Here is a 6,000-nt window from a genome sequence, read left to right on the forward strand (position 1 = left end):
GAAGGAGAACTGATGGAGTTGAACATTATGTGCTATTATGTAAAGCATGAGCTATGTGATGAACATATTTTAGTTAAAATTTTAGAATTTTTGAAAAAAAAAGAATGGATAGAAGCCTCCTAAAGATGAAAGAGGAAATAACAGAAGTTAAGAAGGTGGGAAGCTCTGAAAGACAATGGAGATGTAAAACAAATTAATGACAAAGCAGAAATTCTGGAGAATAAATCAGAAGTTACAGACAAAATGTTGGAAAGAAACACAGATAATCCGGCTATATTGGAATTGAGAGAGAAGAATTTTTGCTTGAGATGTAGTTCAATCTCAGAGAAGACTTGTGAAGATATTAGATAAAAATGTTATTAAAGTGTTAGCTTTTTTTAAAGATTTGAATGAGAAGATTACAGAGGCTATATATAATAAGTATAAGATTTGTGAGAAGGGGCGTTGGTCCTACCTGATACGCCCCTTCTCGTTGAGTGGAGACAGCAGCCAGACGTGGGTTGTGCTCATTGGTCAGAGGTTGGACTGAGCCTGCAAAATCTTCTTAAATCCTTCCCCTGTTGCTAAGGCACCCAGTTTTTTGTCGAAGGAGAAGGAAACAGACTCGGTGTGTGGAAAGAAAAAACCATAAACAACAGTAAACAACCATGCAATAAGACAATAATATGAATGACCAGACTGAAAGGACCAGGGTGGGGCTGGCTGCTGTCTCCACTCAACGAGAAGGGGCGTATCAGGTAGGACCAACGCCCCTTCTCCCTTGAGGGTGGAGACAGCAGCCAGACGTGGGACATACCAAAGATCACTGTCCCAAATCATGGGCGGGAACAGTCTGGGCAGAACACCCCTCCCGAGTGACCACACCTTGAAACACACGCCTCCCAAAATCCGCCTCCGCCGAGGCAAACTTATCTAACTTATAATGTCTAATAAAGGGCGAAGGAGACGTCCAAGTTGCCGCCCTGCAGATCTCATCCAAGGAAGCCTTCGAGGTCCAAGCCGCCGTGGTCGCAGCACTTCTGGTAGAATGGGCTGTGACAGAAGCAGGAGGAGGTAACGACCGGAGTTCGTACGCTGTTGTAATCGTCGAACGGATCCACCGCCCCACCGTGGAGGAAGTTACTCTTTGACCTAAGGAAGATGGTAGAAAGGAAACAAACAGTGACTCTGTCCGCCGAATATCAGCTGTCCTCCGGAGGTAGAGGGTCAGAGCCCGGCGGACATCCAACATGTGTAAACGGCTCTCCACCGGATCGGAAGGAGAAGGATAGAAATCTGGTAAGACTAGTTCCTGCAAACGATGAAATGGAGAGTTAATCTTAGTCACAAATGTCGGGTCCAATCTAAGGACCACTCGATCCTCATGAAAAACACACAAATCATTTCTAATGGACAATGCTGCTAGTTCTGAAATTCGACGTGCCGACGTAATAGCAACCAAAAAGGCCACCTTGCCAGACAATAAATGTAAGCTGACTGAATCAAGAGGCTCGTATGGTGACCCCATAAGGGAGTCCAGCACGAGAGGAAGATCCCAAGAGGGATACCGATGTAGAACCGGTGGGCAGAGATTAGTCGCACCTCGGAGGAAACGTCGAATCAGAGGTCGCTGAGACAATGAATGTATGGAATTATACGTTAGGATGGAAGAGATTGCCGCTACCTGTCTCCTAAGGGTATTAGGAGACAGATCTTTGTCCAATCCCGACTGAAGGAATCGAAGAACTTGCAAGACGGAAGCTTGAAGTGGAGAAAAACCCTGGGATGAACACCACGAGGAAAAAGCTCTCCAAGTAGCTGAATAAATCCGTTCTGTCGATGCTCGCCTGGAGGCTTGGATGGTATGGATCACGTCAGAGGGGATATGGTCCCGCTGCATAGCTGCCCACTCAACCGCCAAGCGGTCAGCTGAAGCCACTGAGGCTCCGGATGTACAATCGTGCCTTGGCTGAAACAATCCGGAGAACACGGAATCTTCCAAGGAGGAGACACTGACAGATGCATGAGGTCTGCAAACCATGGCCTCCTCGGCCAATGTGGGGCCACCAGAATGATCTCCGCCTCCTCCAACATTAGCTTCCGAATCACCCTTGGAATGAGGGGAATTGGAGGGAAGGCGTACAGCAGACCTTGCGGCCAAGGGGAGCGCAAGGCATCCACAGCTTCCGCTTGATGGGAAGGGAAGAGGGAGAAGAAACGAGTCAACTGGTTGTTCTGAGGTGAAGCAAAGAGGTCTACCTGCGGGCTCCCAAAAAGAGCTGCTATCCTCCGGAATAGGAGCGGGTGAAGGCTCCATTCTCCGTGGCCCAAGTGCTGGCGACTCAGCCAGTCCGCTGTCACGTTGGAGACACCTGATATATGGTCCGCTTTCAAGGAGGCCAGATGCCTCTCTGCCCAAAGACCTAGTCTCTTTGCTTCCCGCATCAACGAGATCGACCTGGTACCGCCCTGGCGATTGACGTGCGCCTTGGCCGAGGTGTTGTCGGTCAAAATCAGCACGTGTTTGCCGGACAGCAGATGTTGAAAGGCCCGAAGAGCCAGGTAAATTGCCCTCAGCTCTAACCAATTGATGCTGCGGGCTCCTTCCACAGGAGACCAGGTCCCTTGTGCGAAGTGAGTCCCGCAGTGAGCCCCCCAGCCGGATTTTCTGGCGTCGGAGGTCACCGTTACCCGCTGGGGTTCTAGGAACAGACAGCCCTTGGAGAGCGCAGGAGATGTCCACCAGCGAAGGGATGACCGCACTCCCCGTGGAACTGTCACTTTGATCAAGGAGGATCCCTTGCCCGCTTTCTGAAAAGGTAAAAGGAACCATTGAAGGTCTCTAAGATGTAATCTGGCCCATGGGACAATGGAAATGGCCGAGACCATCTTCCCTAGTAGTCTGGAAAGAAACAGAGGGGAAACCCTCCTCTCCCCCATGAGCTTAGCTACCATGGATTTCAAGGCCACCTGTCTGTCAGGGGAAAGGAAAACTCTACCTTGTGACGAGTCAATAATAGCCCCTAAATGGAGAATCCTAGTAGAGGGCGTTAGGTGGCTCTTCTCTAAGTTAACAGAGAAGCCGTGTGATGCCAGTGTCTGAATCGTGAGACAAAGATCCGACATGGCCTGCTGATGAGAAGATGACATAATAAGGATATCATCCAGATAGCACTGGAGACGAACGGCTTGAAGCCTGAGATGGGCCGCTAAGGCCGCCAAAATCTTGGTGAAACTACGGGGTGCGGAGGAAAGACCGAAGGGTAATGCCTTGTATTGGTAGTGGGCTCCAGCATAGTAAAATCGAAGGAATCGCCTATGAGAAGGGCGAATGGGGATATGGAGGTAAGCCTCCGTGAGATCTATCGAACAGAGGAGATCGCCCCTCCGTACGCCGGCCAGAATGGAAGACAAAGATTGCATTTTGAACCTTCTATAGACCACAAACCGGTTCAAACGTTTTAGGTCCAGAATAGGTCTCCACCCCCCCGATGATTTAGGGACTAGAAAGACCCTAGAATAGAACCCCTGTCCCACCTGGTCGCGAGGCACTCGCTGAATAGCCTTAATGGCCAATAAATGATTGACAGCCGAGTCCATGCGGGCTCGACGATCGACCAAGTGAGAAAGAGGACATTGGGTGAAAGACATAGGAGGGATGGAAATAAATTCAATGGCCAGTCCAGATGAAATGGAGGCCCGGACCCAGCAATCTGAAGTAGTACCCTCCCAAACCTTGACGAAAAGGCCCAATCGTCCGCCAATGGGAGGATCCCCCGTACTACTAACACTGGCGATGGATGGAACGACCCCCTCCCCCTCGAAAGGGCCGCCGGGGACCAAAATTCTTCCCTCTAGCTGGTCTCTCCGGAAAATTCCTCTGCCTAAAATTTAAAGACCCAGGATAGAAATTACCCGTGTTTCTGTGGGGACCCATACCCCCTTCCGACGGACGGAATTGAGGACGAGGAGGGTAAGGAAAAACCCGAGGTTCCCCCCTACGGAAAACCGCTGGCAAGACTTTTCTTTTATCTTTGGTCTCTACGAGAAACTTGTCCAGGTGCTCACCAAACAGTTTTGATCCTGAAAAAGGCACTGAAGTCAGGCGCCATTTATGCCTCGCATCCGCTTGCCAATGGCGAAGCCACACTAAACGGCGGGCCGCAATAGAAGAGGCCAGAGACTTTGCTGCGAATCGAGTGGCATGCAAGGTGGCATCTGCCGAAAACTGTACCGCAGCAATGATTTTATTCAAGTCCTGTTTCAATCTGGGGTCCTCAGAGGACATCTTTTCCTGTAATTGTTTAAGCCACAGGATAGTTGTCCGATTAAAAAATGATGCAGTGGATGCAGATTTAATGGCCCAAGCCGCACCTAGGTGGGCCCTCTGAAGGACCTGTTCTGCTCTACGCTCCTCAGGGCGAAGGCCTTCCTCTGGATTACCGGGAATGGCAGAAGAAGAGAGCAAAGCCGCAACAGGGGCGTCAACTGAGGGAACCTGAAGCAGCGACTCCAAGTCCGAAGAAACAATGAAGTTCCTTTTGTCAGTGGAAGTTAGCACTGGGACCGAGGAGGGCGCAGACCACTGCTTCTGGATGACCTCCAGGAAAAGCGGGGGCGTAGGAATGGTTGTCACTGCCTTAGGATGCTCGGCAAACAGCGGATTCAAAGAGCCAGCAGGTGGAGGAGGGTCTGGAAGCGAAGAGGGACCCAGTTGAGCTGTATTTACCGCCTTAAACAGCAATGATTTAAAGAGAGACTGGGGAAAAAAGCCCGTGAATGCTGGCTGATCAGGGGGCAATCCCTCATCCTCCGAGAGTTCTGGCTCCTGGGGATCCATGTTCACATCTTTAGAGTGATTACTGACCCCGGAAACAGATGGAGAGTCAGAGCCTGCCAGAGAAATGGCATCCTCCATATCAAACCCAGTCATAGATTCCGCCTGTTCTAAAGGGGCCGGACGAGTGGGAGCAGGTCCCAGAGTCGGATTGAAATGGGTAGACAAAGACTGGTGTACAGCCACGGAAATCATTCGTTGGATGTCTTCCGGCTGCCAATTCACCGGAGGTGGACCTGGAGCCGGGCCGGCCTCCGCAGAAGCTCGGACCGGAGCAGAAGTAACAGGAGGGTGGATCATTGGGGAAAAGGGGGCACTAGACCCCACCTCAGAACGGACCCCCACCAAGGGGGCTGATCCCCAAACTTCTGCTGAATCTACGGACATTGGAAAGTCCTGCAAGGATCTTTGATCTGGAGTCAACGAAATTTCTCGTCTCAAGTCCTCAGAAGGCCCTCTGGCTGACCCACATATTGGGGCTTCATTAATACTTTGCTTTTTTGACACCTCAATGGGAGGTTTTCCATGGGCCTTAAAGCCCTTGGAAGGCAGCGAGGGTCGCCTAGTGGAAGCCGGGGCTCGCGCCCCGTTGTCTGGTGCCTGAATCTGGCTCTCACGTAAGGAGGCCTCCGATTGTTCGCGGACTGTGGCCCTACGGCCATGTCTGGACTTAGATTGAGCCTTAGGCATGACTAAAGAAAGAACTAACCAACAACCAGATAGGCCAATTAGGGGAATTAAGATCACACTGTGCACAGGTAAATTACCAGGTTAGCAATAAGGACCAGAAAGGGCAGTAATGTCCACAGATCTAGCCCAAAGGGAACCACTTTATTATGTCCAAAAGAAGGCCCCAAGCCCAGAAGGTGCTATTGCCTAGGGAGAGGCTGAGTAGGCCTGTAAACTCCACCCTCCTCTCAAAATGGCAGCCCAGCAAAAAAGACAGTAAGAGTTCAAGTTCTCCTGCCACAAAATGGCACCCGGAGAACGACTGTTAGAGCGCGAGGCTCTTCAGCAGGGCAATTTGCCCTGCTCCAAGCTGCTAGAAGAGGCGCCTGCGAGGACAAGCCAAAGCGGCAGAGGGGAAGCTAAGGTAGGAAAACAGCCCCTTTGAACTAAAGCCGACAAGCGGCTAAGGCAGGGAGCGCGCCGCTCCGCTCCAAATAGCAGCGCCAAACAGCTGA

Source organism: Pantherophis guttatus, chromosome 8 (genome assembly GCF_059756535.1).
Source record: "Pantherophis guttatus breed Tessera chromosome 8, ASM5975653v1, whole genome shotgun sequence".
Classification (NCBI taxonomy): domain Eukaryota; kingdom Metazoa; phylum Chordata; class Lepidosauria; order Squamata; family Colubridae; genus Pantherophis; species Pantherophis guttatus.